The 24243-nt window shown below is 43.5% G+C and overlaps 1 protein-coding gene across 2 annotated transcripts in view; it reads right to left on the reverse strand.

Moving 5' to 3' along the window:
• The window catches only part of thra.L (thyroid hormone receptor alpha L homeolog), an 87561-nt gene extending 65839 nt beyond the window's left edge, over positions 1-21722 (reverse strand). The window contains exon 1 of one of the 2 annotated variants that reach the window (XM_018234145.2): positions 21280-21722. The gene's annotated coding sequence lies outside the window, so the exon portion shown is untranslated. The remainder of the gene's footprint in view (positions 1-21279) is intronic. The other variant, XM_018234144.2, reaches the window with a different exon arrangement.
• Positions 21723-24243: the final 2521 nt, after the last annotated feature.

Consider the following 24243-nt stretch of genomic DNA (forward strand, 5'->3'; position numbering starts at 1 on the left):
TGCCTGTGGTCTGGCTGTATGGCCACCAGAGGGCACCGTTTCACAGGACTCTATGACGAGACAACATATTGTAGCAGTATGGCAGCTCTGAAACCCATTAATAAACGTATAAAATAATAATTAAATCAACTCACTGCCAGCGGCCAAAATACCATGAACCCTCTGCAGAAGGCAATGAGCTGTAGCCATACATTTATTTTCCTACTAAATCTGTATCCACTCATACACAACAGCACAGCTTGGCCTACAGCCAGCTCCCAAAAGTTCTCTGCACTGGATGCCTGCCATTATTCACATTCAAATATGTGCCTTACAGGAGGCTCAATTAAGTAAAAAATACATACATTTATTCTCTGGTAGATTCATAGACTCTCACTGGAATCTTCTTATGGTTTTCCAATGCACAGAACCAGGACAAAAAGTGGGTTAAGCAGCGGATTTGTTCTCTTTAATGTGGAGCTTCTATAAAAGCAACAGAGATCTACGTTGGCATCTTCTTTTTTAAGGGGTCTGTTGATTATACGTTGAGTTTGGTTTTCTCTAAAAATTCCCTAAAACTGATTATTAGAGAGAAACAACTTCAAATGGTTAAAGGGACCTCTGCCATTGACTTTTACATGCCTTCGACAGGTTTTTAGCTGGAGTATTTTGGGATATTTTGCTGCTTTGGGGCATAATAAGGGGCAGATTTATCAATATGTGAGTTTAGACTCACCCATTCATTCCTATGGGATTTTTGGAAACGTATTTATCAAATGATAAGTTGTAACTTTCACCCATTGATAAATATTCCTCCAAAAAACCTATAGGAATGAATATAAAGTGTGTGAGTTTTTATTTAGTAAAATCAAAACTCCCATATTCATAAATCTGCCCCTTTTATGCCCCCAAAGCAACAAAAAATCCAAAAATACCCCAGCTAATACCTGTCAAATGGAAGTAAAAGTCAATGGCAGAGGTCCCTTTAAAGGGTATATTCACCTTTAAATTAAGGTATAGTATGATATAGAGCGTGATATTCTAAAACAAATTGCAATTGGTTTTCACTTTTTATTATTTGTGGTTTCTGGGTTATTTCGCTTTTTATTCAGCAGCTCTCCAGTTTGCAATTTCATCCATCTGGTTGCTAGGGTCCACTTTACCCTAGCAACCATACACTGATTTGAATAAGAGACTGGAATATGAATAGGAGAGGCCTGAATAGAAAGATGAGGAATAAAAAGTAACAATAACAATACATTAGTAGCCTCACAGAGCGTTTGTTTTTAGATGGGGTCAGTGAACCCTGTTTAAAAGCTGGAAAGAGTCAGAAGACCAATTGAAAAGTTGTTTAGCATTGGCCATTCTGTGACATACTAAAAGTTAACTGAAAGGTGAACCACCCTTTTAACCATTTGACGTGTTTTTTGCCTTCACGATTTTCAGGTGTTTAACGCGATAAATTTGAGGTACTCCAATATTTTTACGAGTTTAATTATTAGTAAATTAGCCAAATTCGTGGATGGGTGTTTCTGGTAAAATATGAGAAAGAAAACGAGATTGAGTCAATTCCCCCCTAAGTGCGCAGCTTTTCATATTTCATGGCACTTTGGCTGTTGTTTTTAGAACGGACTGGATGTGCCCCTGGTATTGGAATTATTATGGAGTAGAAATCATTTCCCTATGTTGGGTAAAGCTAAAGCCGGCCTAGGAAACAGCGCGAGGCTTCATTGTGCGGCCACACAAAGGCCACAGAGTCACCTCGATGGATTTGGAAGACTTGCCAAAAGATTACTAGGATTCCTAGAGCACAGAAGAGACTCATAAACTCAGCGTTGTCAGTGAGAGTAGTTCAGCAAGACCCCCTGGGTTAACCGGAGACTTGACTGAGGACGGTTTTGCAAGGACTGCGGGGCTGCATCCCCAAGTTAAATGCTTTGTTTGCATCGCAGCGTTTCTCTTTCTCCGGCGCAGTTGCTCTAAGTCGCTCATGGATGTCATTCTTGATCAAAATGAATACATGTTTATAGTAGAACTGTCATGCAGCTAAAATAGAAAATCCACAAACTGATCATTTATCCTACAGGGGGAGTTTGCCTTGGAATTAATTACAAGAAGTCATCATTTCTATTCTGTGTGTCTTTTTTTTTTATTCTGCATTTATTCTTGTTGCTTAGGCTGTGTTACCCTAGCAACCTGACAGCAGTTTGAAAGTCGGCAAAAAGGGCCTAAAAAAAGAACACTAATAATAATAATAATAAACACGAATAAAAATGAACCCTCACCGTGAATCTGCTTTTTTGTTATCCAGGTCAGTGACCCCAACAACCAGAGAACATTTCTGCTAACCAGTTTTGGGCACCAAAACAGTGGACCAAATCGGAATGATCCAATCGTTTCGGCCCCCTGAGCTAACTATTGGATTGTAATGGATTGTGTAATGGATTTTCAAAGCAGCCAGATATCAGTTGGTACAAATGGGCCCTGTACGTGGGCTGATAAGTTGCAGAGTTGGCCTGGTACAGAGCTAAGTCATTTACATTTATACAGGTACATTACCGAAAAGTTGTCTCCCATAGACTCCATTATAATCAAATAATCCTTTTTCTGTGCAATAATAAAACAGTACCTTGAACATGATCCCAAATAAGATCTTATTAATCCTTATTGAAAGCTTAACCAACTTATGGGGTTTATTTTATGTTTAATATTTATTTGAATTTCTAGTAGACTTGAGGTATCAAGATCCAAATTACTAGAAAGATCCGTTAGCCGGAAAACCCCAGGTCCCGAGCATTCTGGATAACAGATCCCATACCTGTAGTATATGTTTGGCTAGCTTAACACTTATACTAGGAACAATTGGTTTTAACTGGGAGAATGTATTAAAACTAAGGAAACATTTCATTGGTCTAGAAAACCAGTGTCAGCATTACTAGATGTTAAAGTGCCAAGTCAGGAGCTTTTATTGGCATCTCAAAGGGCACCATAAGAGATCTGGGATTCCTAGCTGCCCAACAGCATGACGGAGATGTCTGCAGCAGCAGGATTCATTTAATATCTCAAATCACAATTTCATTTAATATCTCAAATCACAATTTCACTTAATATCTTAAATCACAAATTCATTTAATATCTTAAATCCCAAATTCATTTAATATCTTAATTCACAAATTCATTTAATATCTCAAAAAACTATAAAGACAAATGAAATCTGTTTATGAAGGAAACAATGTTCAGCACAAACACTGTAACTGCCAGTCCCAGATGGAAATTCTGGACACTTGTGGCCAGGCCGTAAGCTTTCCAAAACCACCCAGTCTCAGCCCAGGCCTAACCACAGCCCTTTCCACTGCACCCCACCCATTATTTGTCCTGCTCAATTTGGGACTATCCCAGGAAAATTGGAGGTCTCCAGCACAAGCAAAAGCTTATGTGTAGTGATAAGGTCCCCATCCTGCCTGGATACCCATAATTCCCTCTGGTCACAGGGCCCATATAAAAAGCTTAAGAGGGGCTCCTGCCATTTTTAGTTCAGCAGATGAAAGTCAACCCAGACAGCAACAATATCATTTTGCTCCATTGGCAACTGTTGCCCATGGGGCTTCTATACGATGTGATTTCTCCATGTATCCATTCTATTTTCCATGCCCACCTATTATCATTCCAACCCATCATCGGGGCCTTCGTTCTTTCTGCTCCGGGAAACTAATCAGGATTCCACAGCTCTCATTCTTTAAACATTTTCGGCAAAATCAGGAACACACCTATCCAAGTGGGAAATTGCAAATTCAGTATGGAGGATATTCACAAATTCATGTTCATGAAGGAGGCTTTCAGGTACATTTATGGCAGTCAAGCCGACAGTTAGTGAGAAAAGCCAACCTTTAAGGCATGGGCATCACCTTGGCCTAGAAATGTCCTACGTCTTTAATCCTTCCTAAACCAAAGTGTTTAATGACTGGGACTTATTTAAGTGGCAAACATAACAGAGTGTTGGGTGTGACTGAGCCCTAGGGCAGTGTTCTACGATTGTGATCTAATTACACCGAGACTGACTGACACCCCTGCAAATTGGTCTTTACTGCATAGACTGGCACGCCAGAAACCAAACTTCAGATTTCTACTGCAGTCACAAATGTTTATTTTGCTTGCGTCGAGGAGACTGTAGTCTACTGTGCAAACCTCAGGAATAAAGGAGCATCAAATGAAACCAAGTCTCACCCGGCAAACAAGAAAGGTGTTTATGCAGAACTGCTATTTGCTACACAGCCATATAACCGTTTGTATTTTAGCCTCTTTATGCAACCTAGGCCTTTAAATTCAGCAGAGATGTTATGGATGTAGCCTTTCTTCCCCTCTTTCTGTCCAGTTGTCTTTCATGACCGGGGGTCCACAACCTTTTTTACCTGTCAGCCACATTCAAATGTAAAAAGAGTTCATGGGCAACCTTGGAGTGCCAAATAAGACATGTCAATGGCTATTGGTAGCCTCTATGTGGACTGGCAGCCTGCAGGGTGTTCTGTTTGACAGTACACCTGGTTTTTATGCAACCAAAAATCAGGAATTAAAAAATAAGCAGCTGCTTGAGGCCTCTGGGAGCATCATCCAAGGGGTTGGGGAGCAACATGTTGCTTGAGAGCCAATGGTTGGGATCATTCTTCTAGACCAGGGGTCCACAACCTTATTTACATTCAAATGTAAAAAGAGCTGGGGAGCAACACAAGCATGAATAAAGTTCCTGAGGATTGGCTATTTGATAACCCATATGTGGGGTGGCAGTCTACAGGAGCCTCTGTTTGGCAGTACACATGGTTTTCATGCAACCAGCCAACCATCCAAGCCTTGCTTTGAGGCCACTGGGAGTAACAACCAAGGGGATGGTGAGAAACATGTTGCTCATGAGCCATTGGTTGGGGATCCCTGTTCTAGACTAATCCAAAAATTTTCAACGACAATGCTTCTAGCTACAGAACCAGGTCTTAAGCCGCCATTTCACTTGTGTGGCCCTCAGGTCAGGGGTCACTGCCTGCTAAGAACTATGGCACATGGCGATAAATTCCCGCAACCCCTATTTATGTCAACGGGAAATACCTGAAACCTCTGGTAGAGGAGCCATCAACCCAGAAACACTCACAGGAGAATGTTACGCCCACGTGGGCCATCAAGTTTGATCAAGGTAAACTACAGCTTCCATATGCATTCTGTTATATGAGAAAGCTGTTGCACCAGTCAAAAATGCACCAAGGGTCAACGAGGTGCATTGAGTAGGCAAGTCATCCAGCCGGCTACCCTGCTTTGACTATGAAAACAAGGAGCACAGCTGCAGCCTGAATGAACCTGGATGTAATAGGCAGATCCGAAACGCAACATCAAAGTTATGGAGGTCAAGTGCAGGAACTGATTGCTACCCAATCAGAGATTCCCTTAAATTATGGGGCAGATTTATTAAGGGTCAAATTGAAAATTCAAATTAGAAATTCAAATTTACGAGTTTTTCTATGGTCAAAACTGTCAAATCCAACTATGGAGTTATTCAAATTCAAATTGATTTTTTTCAAGATTTATCATACTCTGACCCTTTAAGAACTCAAATTCGACTATTCTAAAACCTGCCGAATTGCTGTTTAAGTCAATGGGAGACATCCAGGGCTCAATTCTGAGTTGTTTGCCGCCTTCCTGACATTTCGAGTTTTTATGTCGATTACATTCATCTGAGTTTAAAAAATGTGATTTTTTTTTTTTAATAAATTTCGATTGGTTGAATTTCGCATTTATGGGAGTTTAGGGGAGTTTTTAAAAACTCAAATGAATTCGACCTTTGATAAATGCGCCTCTATGTGAGCTATGCCAACCAAAGCGGACGGGTTGCTATGGGCGATTAGTTTTGCACATTTGTTAAATAAGCAAATCATAATGGAAGGTACAAAAGTTTCAGGAGGTCAAATATTAAATATACATGCCTGCCATTCTTCTTTAATGTAAGTCGTTTTTGGCTTAACCCCTCCGGAGTTCTCGCTATACGTTCAAACCACGACTTTTTCAGCGGCACATATGGGTTAAGGAGAACGCTATGTTATTTTCGTGTCTTCGGAAACTGATTCTGTTTGTTATTGTTTACTGCCAGGCGGCGTGGATATCATTAGACAATTCTAACTTCAGAGAATGGAAGAAAAAAAAAAAGACCAGACTATCACTAAATATTTACTTTCCCTAACAAATAACAGAAGCAAGGGGAAACCTTAAGGGAAAGGTTTTTATTATCCTTATTTATAAAGTGGCATTTCTTTCATGCTGCTGCTTAGTTTAGTGCAGATAATACAAACAACGGCATACGAGTTGGTATCGCTTTCAGAGAGGCTCCTGCTGGTTTAAAGATACAATATTTCTTGGGCAACAAGTTCATATTCTTTTTTAGTAGCTCTGCTTCACAGCAATAATGTTCCAAGGCAATTCTAACAATAAAAGCTTCAGAAGGGGCATTTGCAAGTGTTCCATTACTTATAAATGGCTCATTCTGATGTCAGAAGGTGTCATTTATAACTTAAAGGCACAGGAGCGTAGTTGCTATGGGCATAAACACCTTGAAAGATGGTCAGGTTATCCAATATAGGAGTCATAGAAGCCAATCAGAGCTAGTGCTAGCAGACAGAACTAGACCCCACATACAGTATTTTGAGATAGGGCCCTGTGCTTGCAGAATGATTCCCCTAACTGTAAGTGCAAAGCCAAGTAAAAAAACAGAAGGGAACCCTAATTTCAAATGCTACTGAAAGGGAAGAGCAATGGAGGATTGGATCCATATAAATTAGACTGCAGAAAGTACAGGGATAGTAAGGGGGTGCAGTGTACATTATAAAAGAAAAAGCACAGCCCTTAATAAAAATGTATTAAGGGGACCTCAGCATTCTGTCACCTTTATAAAAGCACTTGGCTATAGTCACAGCCTTATAAATGACAGTAGGGGGTTCATTATCCTGTGTATAATACATTCTGTTATCAACGTGACATCACACCATTTCAGATCCGTATCATGTGGAGTCGACCTACTGCAAGCGGAACATTCCCATACAAGAAGCAACCTCAGAATTCTGTGACACTGAAAAGGCTCCCAAAACTATTAGACGTCCTTCGTCCACAGCGAAATTCCAGTAGCAAGCGAGAACGTGCCCCCTACTGAAAATGTAAAAAAGATGATAGGAGGTCAGCCCAGAGTTCCGTGACCCCTATGTGTTTTCTGAATTCTTCCGCAGCTTTTCCATTATCGTTTATTTTTGTAGCGACTGCAAGTTGTGCAGTGTACAGAAATGTTATCATGTACATAATAATATTGTGACATTAATGCAAATAAACCAGTAAAGGCTACAGAACGCGAGAAAGGCTACCGGGCCCTGCTTACTAAATATTCCAATTTAAGGTTTAGGAACAAAGGAAACCTTGGGTTGTTCAGAGTGTTGGGTGGGTGGAACAGGCATCTTTAGTCAACTGGCACGTCTACAGTTGGAAGAATGAATATTATGGGACATTGCAGGGCTTCTAATATCCTTATAACTCAACTGGGCCCAACAGAAATCATTTAAGGACCCTTCTAAACCTTGACAATTAGATATTTTTCATAAACCTATAATGAAACTGTGGTCAGCAGTCCCAGGGTCTCACTATGAATTTACCCTCCTTCTCATACCTCTAGGTTCCCAAACTGTCGTGCTGGAGCTCCTGGAAGTCTAGAAGCAGTGGCAGGTGGGTTCAGCCTGATGGGTCAGTTATGTCTAAGATTTGGAGAGAATGCCTACTCCCTCTCCAAGAAATACATGATAGCCCAGTTTGAAGGTCAATCAGGGTGAAATTTGGGGTGAAAGTGTATTTGCTGCCCTAGACATCCATGGAAATGTGTCTGAATGACTGGTAGAACCAGGTTTGCATATATATATAGCTGTACTCTTGGTATGAGCTAAAACAAACTAAAACCAACCATTTCTATAGGTGGTGTATCCCCCATACAGCAGAGCTTTCAATCAAAAGGCCAGATTTGGCTTTTCAATGGTTTTCTTAAACTTCCAGTCTGCCAATGAGATCTCTAATAAGGCACTGTGATTTCATTACAAATAAAGTGTAGTAACAACGCTTTCAGCAGTGCTCTGTATAGGCTGCATATTACCCCCAATAAGAGTGTTTTATATTCATTATTGTTCTTTCCGGTTAGACAACATACTGTATTATTTACCCTGAGCTGTTATTGTCCTACTCGCAACTCTGCTTAACTTGCCAAACCAGCGAAAAAGCAGCAGCAGACAAAGAGATAACGCCAAACCAACAGCTTCCTTTGCTTTATCTAATGCTGTTTTCCTCACTGATTAGACCGAAGCACGTGAAGTGAGCAAAAATAATCTTTCTGACTTCACTTTCTCCTTCCCCCCTTCTGCTTTTTTTTTTGGCTATTATCCTAAAACAGGGCTCATCTGCCCCGATTTCTCACACTCCTCCTTTGCTCTTGGGCTGAGAATGTTAAAATATTATTTCCAGCCCAAACAAGAAAAAAGTTGGAAGGTGTTACCAACGGACAGAGAAGCCCTCATTTAACAGCACAATAAAGCCCTGTGATAGTTCCTTTGGCACGGGGCTGGTGCTTTGCAGGGAGAGCTTACACTCTAATGAGCACTACTGTAATCTTACCCATTTTGAAGGACAGTAACAATTAGAATATAGGGTGTGCTCATCCTCCCCCTTGTCTTCTGTCTGGGATATTATGAAATCTTACATCAGAGCTCGTAAGCCACGCGTGAGAGCGTGGGAACCCAGCCCAGTCCATCCTGGCCCCTCGCCTTCCCTGCGGTCAGCCAAAATCCCACATGTCTCCCAGGCCAAGCTTCCATCTGAGCCGTGTTTTGCAGACAGCAGCAACGGCAGCTGAGCGGTTATTTTTACACCGGCCCATGAGTTGGCGCGATGTGCCCGCTCGCTAGGACGCAATGTATTTCTGGCTAAGGCCCGTGTGTGTGCGTCTCTAAAACTTGTTAATCGAGTATCTTCCCTTTGACTCACTTCGTTACACAAAGATTTACACAACCTCAAAGATGGCAGAGATACAGGGTGAAAGAGAAGAGAGAAATCACATCACACCATAGTCCCATTGCTCTATGTACAAATCTTACCTCCACCGTGCCATCCAACCACAGTATAAGCTATTGTTCTTCCATATTGTTCTGTGAAATCCTAAATAACCATTATGTCCAGTCTACGGAACTCCAGTACTTGCCGTACAACTCCCTGAATCCACAGGGAACCTTTAGTTAGGGATGCTGGGAGATGTAATTTCTAGCCTTGCAGATAAATCTTTCCTATAATTCATCCTATCCTTTCCCCCTATCTCCTCTCTCAGGACTCCAAGAGATCAATAAATATACTTCTTCCTATAATTACATATAACCCCTCTCTAACAACACACTCCATAACACCATTTTTCCTATAACTACCTTAACTGCTCCATATGACCCATCATTATGGCTATTTGCAAATATAATCCTTCCCAACTCATTGCACCACATAATACCCCCTTCTAAAATGTTCCATATAGTTCTTTTCTGTAACTTCTCCATGCTCTTCATCTCTTTTTACTAGTCTATATAAACCTCCATATAACTCCAACCAACCTTTCCAATATCTCCTCCATATAATTCCGGCTCTTACTCTTACTATGTCACTCATTGGGTCAGACAGATTCTTTCCATACTGACTCCTCAAAATTCCTCTCAATCAACCTCGTCATTCTGCTGTGCCACACAAACTCTCCCCAAAAGGCCTCCCATAATTGCAATAATCCCCAAAATAATGGACTTCAGGAACCCCAAAACTGACTTCAGGAACACTCTATGGTGTCAGCGCTATTCTCAAAATGACACATACCATAACACAGGTGTGATTTTGCACCAAATTTCTGCCAAACGGATAATGGACATGAGGACAAATGAAATTGAAAATGACCAAACTGCATCAACAATGTGTAGCCATCCAATCAACAGGTTAATGAATGACCCAATAGGCAAAGAGCATTTAGGCAGCTTTCTTGTAGATAAAAGTCTAAGCAAGTGAGAGAGGGCCACGTTGAGTGAATCATGTGATCCTTGCCTGAAGGTGGTCAATATTGTGTTATCCCAAAGACTATTGGTTGACTACTCTTTATTTACATGGGCCAAAGAACCCAACAGCCCAAATCAGAGATATCAACCAACCAACCACATGACATTTGGGAGATAATGATGTGGCCCTGGATTTTATTATGCCCAAATTCCTCTTCAGAGTGGATCATTATATCCCCCGTGACAATGAAGTCTATATGACCATGATATGACTAGACACTTGTTTTTTTATTGCTCAGGCCTCAACAAGTCTCAACTCCCTGACATACCATCATACAAGAGAAAAAGCCAGTGATCTAGAAAAGAATACATTAAAAAAAAACTTTTCATCTACTTTTGAACCTGAGCGTTACCTTCAATGGCTCTTCATTATATCCTTAACATAGAAACCCAATCTTTCCAATCCTCCAGCGTGGCATTTTAAGTAAATCCCTACATGCTTATACTGGCCTAAAAGTGACGCGGAGGGGAATTGTGTGTCTCGCTGTCAGCTAATCCAAAACCCTTAAATCCTTCTATATTAGAACTTGGGATTCTCACAATATACGGTTGCATTTCATTCGTTATCATACTATTTTTATAAAACACAGATTTCATTCATTATCTCTTATTTATAAAACACTGATTAGCTGCTGTAACTGCTCACTTATCCCAGGAAGTCGAGAAACCCGAGATTCAAATTAACTGTCAAACGTACATTAATTACTCATTGCCAGCACTGCAATCTTAATCTTTCCGTTGCACTGGTGGTTCTGACTACGAGTGCTGTTAAAACCATGCTGCGTTAGCCAATTCTCCCCCTAGACAAGACTGAAGTTCCCAAAATGCCCTGCATGTTGTGCGATTCTTAAGGTGGCCATAGACTCAAAGATCCGCTCGTTTGGCGACATCGCCAAACGAGCGGATCTTGCCCCGATATGCCATTAACGGCATGGCTATATCGGGGGTAATGGCCGAACGATCGAATTACGATGCGCCGAGGGGCTCCGACGGGTCGGTCGGTTAAAAATCAAACCATCCCGATCGATATCGTGGCCAGATATCGATCGGGAAGACCCGTCGGAAAACCCCATACATGGGCAGATAAGCTGTCAAATCGATCGATATCGGCAGCTTTATCTGCCCGTGTATGGCCACCTTAATTCTTTACTGGTCTTATAATCACAGGTCTTGCCATGAGTGGGATCTGGAGTCGTTTCTACTGCTTCACTGTTTCCAGGATGCATGTACTGAGAACCAGCAGTGCAGAGAACAGGAAAGGACAGACAGATACTGTTCAAATAACAAATCATTAAAAATGTATTTGTGATTAATGGAGTTGCTATAACATTCTACCATTATGCAACATTATATATTTGGCCTTGTTTGTGCTCTTTTTCTTTTTATTAACCCCCCTAAATAAGGTTGATTAATAATTAAGCCATATGCTACCACTAGAAAAAAGTACCAACCTGCTAAAAAGTTCTTTCTTCCCTATGAATTACATTGGCATCAAACATAATTTTTAAAGGCCAAATAATCCCATACAATAACACAAGGGCAAAAGCACAATTCTCAGACCCCCCAAACTTATTATAGCATAGTTTATGCAGACAGGCTCTCAGTGGGTGGCTGAGGGTGTTCCTTTCATTTGGGGATGGTGGTTGACCAAAATGCTGGCGCAGAGGGAACAGGGTGTCTGTGCCAGAATCAGCAGAGTCATTTGGACTTTGATCCCACACCTCAAGCCTATTGCCCCTCTGTCTCAAAAACATAGGGTGCGACTCTCTGGGTGGCTGCCCCGCGATAATATCGCACTTCAGCAAGAACCCTCAAACATTTCAAATTTTTTTTAAAGGCATTATATTAATTATAACATTGGTTCAGTGAAGAGGGTTTGTGCTGCACATTCTTTTTGCCTATTGTTTTAATTAGTAAACATTTCTTGATCTTAACAGGGGCAAACATTGAAAATGCAACTAAAGTAAAATACTCTTGAATTACACCTGAAAAATGTCAATTATTTTGCTTGAACTGTATTGTTATTTCTAGCGATCACCACAGGCACAAGAACTAGTTCTTATCTACATCACAAAATCATTTTTTTTTTTACCAGGCTGGAGGGATAAGGAAAAGTAAAGAGATACTATAATCGGGTGTTGTTTTTTTTTTTTTGATCTATTATCTCCACTTTTCCTGTGTAAAAAGATCACGAGGCAGCAGGTTTGTCGTATAAGAGAACAACGGAAATTCACAGCAGGCCGACTTTAATGTGGGGGCCACACAAAGGGCTGGAAGCAGCTCAGCACTGGTGTAGACATTGATATTCTAAGACAATTTGTTTTCATTTTCTATGTTTTTTTTTTAACTTTTAGTTCAGCAATTCTTTGGTTGCTAGCACCTTATTTCCCTTAGCAACCAGGCAGTGCTTTGAACAACGGATGGGAACAGGAACAGGAGAGCGCCTGCATAAAATATCATTAAAGGGGTGGTTCACCTTTAAAGTAACTTTTAGTATGTTATAGAACGACAAATTCTAAGCAACTTTTCAATTCGTTTTCATTATTTAGTTTTTATAGTTTTATAGTTATTGGTCTTTTTCTGCTGATTATTTGCAGCTTTTAAATGGGCGTTGCTGTTCCCTTCTAAAAAAACGAATGCTCTGTAAGGCTACAAATGTATTGTTATTGCTACTTTTTATTCCTGATCCTTCTATTCAGACTCTCTCCTATTTATATTCCAGTCTCTCATTCAAATCACTGCATGGTTGCTAGGGGAATTCGGGCCCTAGTTACCAGATTGCTTAAAATGCAAACTGACGAGCTACTGAATAAAAAGCTAAATAACTCAAAAACCTTCAATAATAAAAAGTGAAAACAAATTGCAAATCATCTCAAAATAGCCCACTCTATGTCATACTAAAAGTTATCTCAAAGGTGAACCACCCCTTTAAGGGCTGGGACACACTGGGCGATTTGGGGAGATTTAGTCGCCTGGCGACTAATCGCCGCGACTTTCCACGACCAATCTTCCCTGAATGCCTCCCCTCGCTCTGCGCCTGGCTAAAATGAAAAATCGCCTGTGCTAATCACACGCGGCGATTCGTTTTCCGAAGTCGCCCGAAGTTTCCTCGTGAGGCAACTTCGGAAAACGAATCGCCGTGTGTGATTAGCACCAGCGGCTTTTCATTTTATCCAGGCGCAGAGTGAGGGGAGGCATTCGGGGAGAAAACTCGATGCGATTAGTCGCCAGGCGACTAAATCTCCCCAAATCGCCCAGTGTGTCCCAGCCCTTAAAGGGGTGGTTCACCTTTCAATTAAATTTTAGTATGTTTCCAGCTTTCAAATGAGCGTCACGGACCCCGTTTAAAAAATGAAATGCTCCGTAAACAATGTAAAAATATAACTATTTTATAGCAATTGATTAATATAGCTTCTACATTGCCTTCTGTAAAGCCCCAATAACAGCCACCCTGCTCTCGAAAAAAATATAAAATATCAGATACAGAAAATATTGTAGATATGTTCACTTATACCAAAACATCTACCATTTTGGGAATATCTCCTTTAAAGAAGATATAAACCCTAGTGATGTGCGGGTCGGGATTTCCCCGCCCCTGACCTCCCTTAGCCTGCGTCCGCACTTCCGGGTTGCTTTTATAGACGCGCGCCGCCCCTTCGATGACGTCACAAAAGGGGCGAGGTGAGCAGGCGCAGCGTCTATAAAAGGCAAACCAGGAAGTAGGAAGCCAGCATTGGACGGTGGCAGGAGAAGAGTTCAACCTGCAGCCGCGAAGAATCGTGCGAGGTCGGCCCGAACCCACCCGACCCGTGAGTATCAGGTCGGCCCACACATCAATAATAAGGAAAATGTTGCCTAATAATATCATTCTAAGCAACTGCTGTTTCTCTTGGAACAATGTATCAGAAGTCAGGCTTCATCAGCTGGATAAACAAATAATGGCATTTTCTTTCTTTAGTTTGGAGTTCACATCCACTTTAAGTTGCCAGTAAACTTTGTTGCAAAAGGAACCTGGAAGCATCAGATTTGCAGCACTGTACTTTTATATAAGCACCAGAGATTACACAAGAGCTGGCACTTCAATGGGCAAACACATGTTTTGTTCTCTCGGCTTTATCTGAATGAAGCTTCTTGGCACACACACACACACACACAAGCTCAGTGCAGCTTAAAAAACACAATGCGATACAACACTGATAAGGCAGAATGCAAATTAGACGGTTGAACTGTCCCATGTTATCAATTGCGCCTTCAAACAGCTGCTAAATGTTCTAATGAGGCAAAAAGTCTCATGGACACCCTCCAAATTTTCATGCACGGGCATCCGAATAGGAGAGGAATGATAGAGCGCCATCATGAATTGGGTAAAACAAAAAAAAATAACGCAAACAATAGGATATACTCCTTTATAATTCTTATTTCTATGGTCAAGGATTTAAAGGACAAATGTAATAAAAGGCACTAAGTTTGCCTAGGAGCAGTAACGCATAGCAACCAATACGATGGTTGCTTTTAAACAGGTGGTAACGTGATAAAAGGCTGTGCAAGGCCTGAAATGTTGTTTTTTTGCAAGAGAGCTGATACCATTAAAGGAGTTTTAATAATATTTCATGCATGGTGCTGTCAATCTACGTTTTGTGCTTTTAAACAGGTGACCAGTAAAAGCTACCTGCTGATTGGTTGATATGGGTTGCTGCCCATGGGCAAACTAAGTACCTTTTTATTACATAACCCCCTTTATATCGGTCTAATCAGCGCTATGCACAATGCATTCGTTTATCGGCACAAATATCCTGTTTTATATGAGAAAGGTTTTTGTTCTGTAGTTCTGTAGACAGCCATGAATGATATTTGATCCCTGTTTATCTCCCTGGTTAAGTCAACCGCTGTATTCTACACCGCTTATCTGTTATCTCCCACATGTAAACATGTGCCCTATTGCCCCTATTTTAACTGGAAATGGTTTCCCTTGTCTGGAAAAGCCCAGGTGCCAAGCGTTCTGGATAACAGATCCCATACCTGTATAAATATATATATATATATATATATATATATATATATATATATATATATATATATATATATATCTCAAGGATGTAGCAATAAATGAATTTATTGAGGTTTTACAAAATCCCCCACATCAACGTGTTTTGGTTCTCCTTGAACCGGGGGATTTTTGTAAAACCTCAATAAATGAATTTATTGCAACATCTGTAGTATCTTCTACTACATGTCTCAAATGAGGAGAACCTGGGATATATATATATATATATATATATATATATATATATATATATATAATGTATGCACTCTGAGCCAGTCGCTTATCAAGGCCCTTGAGTGGGTCGAAACGTTAGATGCACAAGTTTGAAAAATAAAACACTGATTTTTCACTGATCTTGGAGTGCGGGTCCTTTTGAAGTATGTATGTATGTATGTATGTATGTATGTATGTATGTATGTATGTATGTATGTAAGTAATATATATATATATATATATATATATATATATATATATGCAAACGCTCGCACTCTGATCCAGTCTTGGAGTTACTGTGGGTGCTGGGTCAAAGCTTTAGCATACAGTAATTGGATAAGGACCCGCACTCCAATGTTTCGTGAAAAAAAGGGTTTTTATTTCAACTTGTGCATCCAACGTTTCGGCCCATGCCTTGATAAAGGCCCAGGCATGGGCCGAAACGTTGGATGCACAAGTTGAAATAAAAACCCTTTTTTTCACGAAACATTGGAGTGTGGGTCCTTATCCAATTACTATATATATATATATCTCCTTGAAAAAGGTCCTAATGTGGGCCAAAACGCTGGATGCATACAATAAAAGAAATTCGATTTTTTTTTTTCCACGGCATTGGAGTGCAGGCCCTTGTGAATATTTTTATATGTTTGTTGACTCTGCAACCGCAATTGTTCAAAAGAATTCCGGATCAGAGTGCGGCTGCTGGACATTAAATATATATTTTTTAATGCCTGAAAAGCCAGTAAAGGGATTAGGCATTTCCCAGTTTACTCTTGAGAGAAGTAAAAGATACAAGCAATGACTTTACTCACAGAAGAAGGATTAAGTACAAGCGACAGTCTGGCAGGAGTGAAATAGTTGAACTACAATTCTCTCTCTCTTTCCTCGGCCTGACTTCGGCAGGGGGTTGCAGTTTCCCACCGCGCTGCGGCAAGCTGGGACGCCATCATGATTTGCATTTTCCACAGAAACAAATCAATACTGGGTTCATGGCAAAGCCAGCTTTTATGGCTATCGGCGGGAGAAAGAGAAATCTCTGATAGTCTGTGAGGCAGCTGAATGAGACGTCTGACACAAAAGGGAATCTCGCCGAGGCATTTCGCTTTCATACACTTTTTTTTTTTTTTTTTTAACTCCTCGCACATTTGTACAAACAAACTTCCATGGCAGGCGGGAGAGGATTTCCTCAGGCACCGAAGAAAGGGGGTTCCCTGGGTTTGTCACATAAGTGTATATAGAAAAGAGAAGAGCCACCCTAGGACAGTGAGCGTGCATACTCACACTCACACTCACTCAGGCTGAGGCCTCCTTGCCTGTCACACACGCACAAGTGGGGTCACTTGGTTTATAAAAGCCCATACAAGTAACAGCTCACAGGCAGTCTGAATCCACAGTTCACATGTAACAAGCAACAGGCTGTTACTTTATCTGAGGAGCACCTTCCATTTCCAGCTGCTGCTCCCCCTCCTCCAAAACAAAGTTCCCTGACACAAAAAAAATAATCAGCAACTTCATTCTATGCCAATATCCCCCTGACTTCCTTGCACGTGTGCCTCATGGGCTCCCTCAGGCCTGTACTGTAATGGCCGCTCAGAACAGCAGGAAACCATAGCAACCAATCAGCAGCTAGCGTTTACTGGTCACCTGCCTAGAAGCACACCTCTCATTGGTTGTTATGGGTTAGTGCTCCTGGGCAAACTTTTATGGCATAATGAGGGGAACAGTAATTTGTATGCGCTTACATTTAGTGATCTGGGCAAAATGGTGTTATTTGTGGCTTCTCTCTACAGATCTAAAGCAGAAAAAGCTTTTTCATATAAAACAGGACGTGTGTTGGCAAGAATTACTGTGTAACTGGTCCTTTAACCATGAAACGTCTCCCGCTGTTTCTGCTACAAACCCTCAATTCATGTTACATAATCCAAAGCCAATCACGTTCCCATTACTGACAGAGATTTGGGGGGAAAGTGGAAAGATTGATAGCCGGGCCCCTATACTTCCCTATAGAAGTCGGCCATTTTGTTTGACCTCAGGCTCGGCCCAACTGGATGCAAGACGCAAAGTTGTGAGGATTTCAGTTGCAGTGCTGCAGTCTTAGCATCACACACACAGTTTCAGCGTTACACCCCCTAGAGGAAAATAATACCCTCAAAGATCCCACAGCTAATATTCCACTGTAGCTTTAAGACAGTAATAAAGTTCTTGTGCAAAGACCTGCGTGTGGTAATGAACAGCACCGACAACCCATTCTGGGACCTTTCCCGTCTTCTTTAGCCCATTCCGGGACTTGTTGAAGCTTATGTCTGTGCTCAAGACTTTGTGGGTTTCAGAACTTGTAAAAACATGAGGCATTCTGGTTCCGTAACTGATTCACACAAACTTTCTGGCCTATTTATTATAACAAATCTCAGAGCTGCTTTACACACACACACACACACACTCAGACACACACACACAGGCCTTTGCGGCTGTCACTGTCACACAAAGAGTGTGTCACACAAAGAGTGTGTGGGGATGTCACAGGAGCCACACGGAGCCAGTGAAGACCTTGTGCTTCCTCAGGCCTGTCAGTTCCTCACATAAACACACATGGCAGCCAGTGCCTGTAACACACCCACAGATCAGGCTCATTTCCGCTTGAGTTTTTTTGGGACGGCCATGGGACTTTGCAGCCAAGCTCCACACACCCCCTCTCTCGCCGAGCCCAACACACAAATCAGGACAGCTGCCTGCGTGACACAGCGCCAGGACCACTTCAAAGGCCACCTGCAGGACGCACTAACCCGGGGGCTTGAGGAAAAACAACTACGCACTAAAAATGACCTACACACAGAGCGGGCAACAAAGAGAGAAAGAGTGACCATGTAACACACGGAAACCTGTAGAAAGAACAAGGGCCTGGAGAAGCCAACACTTAATTCACAACTGGCACATAAATAACCCTATGCACCAAACTAGAAAATTCCACAGGAATGTCTACACAATAGCAGGGGGGCACGCAGAACACAAACACACAATAAAAACAAATAGTAAGCTTTATAGGATCTAGAAGTGATTGAAAAAGCTGGGGGGGGACTACACAGCATTTTGTCGTACAACTGTACATAAAGCCATACTAATTGTAATACAAGAAACCCAGTGTTAGAGGGACCACACAATGGTGCGGACGGCTATCACACAACTACATAACGTGTGAAGGGGGGACAGGGAGGTTAGTGAGGGGATAGTGCAGGGGGATGAGGAAGTTAGTGAGGGGATAGTGCAGGGGGATGAGGAGGTTAGTGAGGGGATAGTGCAGGGGGATGAGGAAGTTAGTGAGGGGATAGGGCAGGGAGATGAGGAGGTTACTGAGGATAGTGCAGGGGGGGCGTGGAGGTTAGTGAGGGGATAGTGCAGGGGGATGAGGAGGTTAGTGAGGGGATAGTGCAGGGGGATGAGGAGGTTAGTGAGGGGATAGTGCAGGGGATGAGGAGGTTAGTGAGGGGATAGTGCAGGGGGATGAGGAGGTTAGTGAGGATAGTGCAGGGGGATGAGGGGGTTAGTGAGGGGATAGTGCAGGGGGATGAGGAAGTTAGTGAGGGGATAGTGCAGGGGGATGAGGAGGTTAGTGAGGGGATAGTGCAGGGATGAGGAAGTTAGTGAGGGGATAGGGCAGGGAGATGAGGAGGTTACTGAGGATAGTGCAGGGGGGGCGTGGAGGTTAGTGAGGGGATAGTGCAGGGGGATGAGGAGGTTAGTGAGGGGATAGTGCAGGGGGATGAGGAGGTTAGTGAGGGGATAGTGCAGGGGGATGAGGAGGTTAGTGAGGGGATAGTGCAGGGGGATGAGGAGGTTAGTGAGGATAGTGCAGGGGGATGAGGGGGTTAGTGAGGGGATAGTGCAGGGGGATGAGGAAGTTAGTGAGGGGATAGTGCAGGGGGATGAGGAGGTTAGTGAGGGGATAGTGCAGGGGGATGAGGAGGTTAGTGAGGGGATAGTGCAGGGGGATGAGGAGGTTAGTGAGGGGATAGTGCAGGGGGATGAGAAGGTTAGTGAGGGGATAGTGCAGGGGGATGAGGAGGTTAGTGAGGGGATAGTGCAGGGGGATGAGGAGGTTAGTGAGGGGATAGTGCAGGGGGATGAGGAAGTTAGTGAGGGGATAGGGCAGGGGGATGAGGAGGTTACTGAGGATAGTGCAGGGGGGGCGTGGAGGTTAGTGAGGGGATAGTGAAGGGGGATGAGGAGGTTAGTGAGGGGATAGTGCAGGGGGATGAGGAGGTTAGTGAGGATAGTGCAGGGGGATGAGGAGGTTAGTGAGGGGATAGTGCAGGGGGATGAGGAAGTTAGTGAGGGGATAGGGCAGGGGGATGAGGAGGTTAGTGAGGGGATAGTGCAGGGGGATGAGGGGGTTAGTGAAGGGATAGTGCAGGGGGGATGAGGAGGTTAGTGAGGGGATAGTGCAGGGGGATGAGGGGGTTAGTGAGGGGATAGTGCAGGGGGATGAGGGGGTTAGTGAGGGGATAGTGCAGAGGGTAGATTAGTGAGGGGATAGTGCAGGGGGGCAGGGAGGTTAGTGAGGGGATAATGAAGGGGGATAAGGAAGTTAGTGATGTGATAGTGCAGGGAGTCGGGAGGTTAGTGAGGGGATAGTACAGGGGGTAGATTAGTGAGGGGATAGTGCAGGGGGACGTGGAGGTTAGTGAGGGGATAGTGCAGGGAGGCGGGGAGGTTAGTGAGGGGATAGTGCAGGGGGATGAGGAGTTTAGCGAGGATAGTGCAGGGGGATGAGGAAGTTAGTGAGGGGATAGTGCAGGGGGCGGGGAGGTTAGTGAGGGGATAGTACAGGGGGTAGATTAGTGAGGGGTGGGGAGGTTAGTGAGGGGATAGTGCAGGAGACCACACAAAGAGGCCCCACACAGCCACTAAACTCCACACTGTACACACAAGTGCAAGGGCCTATGTGCGGCGGATGGGCCTGTATCCCAGGAAACCTGTCATCGCTCTGAAGAACACTTTCCGCCTGCACAAAATCCCTTCGAGACTATTTTCACGTGATAGAAAAAAAAGTGAACGTCTCCTGTAGGAACAACAATGAAGGGTGGGGGTTAAGAGAACACATTCAGGCATCTCGGCGCTTCAGGGCATGAGATGGAAAAAAAAAAAACCAGGGGGGAGGCGTGGTGCAGAATTTGGGCAACACTGAAGACATGGCGGGTTCGGTGTGTACAATGCAGCCTTCACATTACTCCTTGCTCACAATCCTGCAGGACTTGTTAACGCTTTCATAACACACGACATGTGACTGTACATACATAATACATACATAATACATACATGCAATGTGCGTGTCACAATAAAGGGTCTGGAATATAATATCGTTATGCCGCTGCATATATACATACATATATATATATTCGCCAGTCGTGTGCGGTTGGGTTTCTAGATGGTGGAGTGGGTATTGCCGGGCATTACAGCTTAACCCTTTCCTAGCCGGCCTGCTTTAGACTGATGAGCCGATGTCCACAGGCCACATGTGCTGGGGCAGCAGCTAAAGAATCAGCACAAGCAGCTCCCCCTTTTCTGTTGGGAGTGAGGAGGAGGGGGTGCCAGACACCCCAATATTCACCTTATATGACAGGTCTGTGCCAGTTAGTGTCAGTTTGAGTGTCATGTACAATTGTCAGGGGGTTACAGTTCTAGGGGGACAGTCACTGAAGACAGTTTCTATTTATATGGGCCCCCCCCCAATGGGGACAAGTCACTTGGGATCCTGCAAGAGAAATGCACCCCAAACCTTGGGGCCACAGGCTGCACCCAACAATGTCCCGGGGGCCCCTAGAGCAAAGCAGAAGGGAAAATGAAGCAGATCGTGTGCGACCAGAGCCGACAGGGATCCGATATGACAATTGCACAAGAGATAAGACTCACCCCCCTGTTCCTGCTCTGATGGTCTCTTCCTCCTGCCGCTGCCGCCGCTGCCGGGAATGGGGATCAGGGAACTTACAAAGAAAAAGTGGGGGGAGAGTAAAAAAAAAAAAAAACAGGTGGGGGGCGACCCTTTCCGCTTCCCCCAAAAATATGAAATGAGTAAAAAGAAGCGCAGGTTGTGTCCGTTTAGATCCCGTGTAGCGTTACTGTTTCCCGGCTGTTTGTAGCTCTTTCTTCCCTCCTGCGTGTGTCAGGGATACAGACTGAGAGGAAACAATCTCCTTCTCTCCGGCTCCTCCCTCTCTCCCTGTCTATCATATCCTCCTCACTCACTCACTCACTCACGCCACCTGCTGGACGCTCTCCGAACTGCGCGACTCAAGCCTTTCGGCTTCTCTCGGCAAAACTCGTGCAGATGCTCCAGGTGGAATGAAGAAGTGACTCCAGCTGTCTCACACCTCCCAACTTTTAGCAAATAAAAAGAGGGATAAAATACCACGCCTATTTTTGTGGCCACACCCCCTAATTACCATGTTCATTTTACAAAATTGGTTATGAAATTTTGAACACATTTCTGTGTTTTTTCCCCAGTTGTTACAGTTTTGCTAATGAAGGTGAATTGCCCTTTAAGCTGTCAGTCGAACTTCTCCCGAGGGACCTGTTATCTTATATTGTTACACTTACTTATTTGCTTATCTCGAAATTGTTACAAAAGTATCTTATCTGCAGCTGTGGCTGTTCTGGGCTCTCTGCCAAAAGCCAATTAAGTTAGAAACATTGTTTCTTTTTCTGCCTGTTCAGTGCAGAGAAAATCCAGCACAAAAGAGGGACTGCGGGTTGAGCTGTCAAAAGAGGAACTGTCCGTCTAAAAACGGGACAGTTGGGAGGTTTACTTTAGACAGTTCATTTACCCATGGACACAGGTCTGGACTGGGAGTCAAACTAGGCCCTGGCATTCCAGTACAGAGAGGCCCAAATCAGCCCCCCACCAGCCCACTAAATAGTCACTTTCTATGGCATCTTATGGCAGCCCCTCTGGCATTTGCACATGCAAATTAGGGGTGGGAAGAGGAAAACATTTTTTACTTCCTTGTTTTGTGACAAGGGCAGAAGGATTCGGCCGAATCTGAATCCTGAAAAAAAAAGGCAGAATCCTGGATTCAGTGCATCCCTAATACATAAGCAACATGTCTGTGCATAAAACAGACCTGACATTATCTATGTGCAACTTTGAACTGGGGGGCCACCACACCCCTAGGCCCCCACCCAAGTTGCAACCCCCTTCTGCCTCCCCTTCCTGTTGCTTAACTTGTTTCCTCTTCTCGTGGCTGTGATTGGGGCTGGGGGAGGTCAGGGGTCAGCACACCCCCTACGTTTTTCCCTTGTGTCCTGCCGGCCCAGTCCGACCCTGTATATGTGACAGAATTTAAGACTGAGCGGTCCTCACACTATGTGTCAGACTGGGCTGGCCGGACAGCGGGAAAAAACCTGGTGGGCGCGGCCCAGACCTGCTCCCCCAATCAGGCGCCCCCTAAAAAAAAAACTTGCCGCACTTCTCCACGTAGGCACATGGTGTACCGGAGTTCAACAACCGATAACAGGGGAGCCTGAAACCTGAAACACGGCCTGAAACACGGCCGATGACACCCATGGTGTTGCAGGGCTGGTGACCATTGGAGTCTCGGGCTGCTCAACTAACCACCCTGATCCTGACTCCCACAGTGAGCTATTACAGATCTTATCTGACTGCTGAGGCCTAGGTCCTCCATCTTAGTTCCTGCAGCACCAACCACCTCTTCCAGCAAGTGGTGTCCAAAAAGAGAGGCAGAGTATATGATGACTAGGGAACCCTAATACCTGGCCAAATACTGCCAGGGAAATACATTGACCTGAAATATCTAGTAAATCTAGAGCAACTGGAAGATGAAGAAGAAACTGGATGAGTAGTGTAACATCTTCAATGATTACTCAGCAAGTCCAGTTGCTCCAGATTTACTCTACTAGATATACCATGTACCATGGTACATGATTTCTTTTAATGCATTTTTCTTTGGAAATTGTGACATCACTTACAGCTGATGACGCCATTAAGCAGTGTTGCTAAGAAAATATATATTAAAGAATGTTCATGGCTTAATGCTCAGTTAAGGCGAAGCATATATGACAGAGAGGGGAGCACTTAAAGTAAACTGGACTCATTGATAAACAGAATTGAATAAAGTCACGTTCCAAACTGAGGTTGGGGAATGAATACATGAGGGGAATTCCAATATATCAGTGGAACTATACAAAGTTCAATCAAATCCCCCCCCCCCAAAAAAAACGTGACTCCCTCTGAGGGCCTGTGTCATGTTTAAAGATGAAGATTGATGCTGTGCAATGGAGGGAGAATGCAGGGGGCAAGTGCATCAAGAGGGTTCTTAATTGCTGAAAATCCTATATTTCAAACAGTGACATTGTGAAGTGGAGGAGGTTAGAGAGTTCCCTCCCTCACACACTCACTGCCCTCGTTTGATTTATAAAGACAAATACCCTCCAGCTAGGGAGCTATAGGATCACACTCTACTGCATCTGTCATCAGGCAACGCAAGAGGATCACCTTCTTCCACCCATCAGCAACAGCTAAACGACTTTAATGGGAACAAGCTCTTGCAGGTCAGGAATCCCTCTCTCAGAGACATCAACTACCCAACTGAGTGTAATAGGATAACCCATTTATATAAGAACCATCCTCTAAAAGCTCCAAGTTCCACCCATAAACGGTACTGGGTCCCACTCTCACATGCATTTTTCCACTGCACGCACTGCTGGAGATGAGCGGCGAGATAAATTAGCAGGAGCAAGAGAGATGCAGTGGTGCCATTGTATTGATGACTAGTAAGAGCTTGTTGGGCATTATTAGGGGGGCTGTTTTAATTACCCCTTTCTACTTAAAGTGCCTGAAACAGCCCTGTGTGCTATTAT

This window comes from Xenopus laevis, chromosome 9_10L (genome assembly GCF_017654675.1).
Source record: "Xenopus laevis strain J_2021 chromosome 9_10L, Xenopus_laevis_v10.1, whole genome shotgun sequence".
Lineage (NCBI taxonomy): Eukaryota > Metazoa > Chordata > Amphibia > Anura > Pipidae > Xenopus > Xenopus laevis.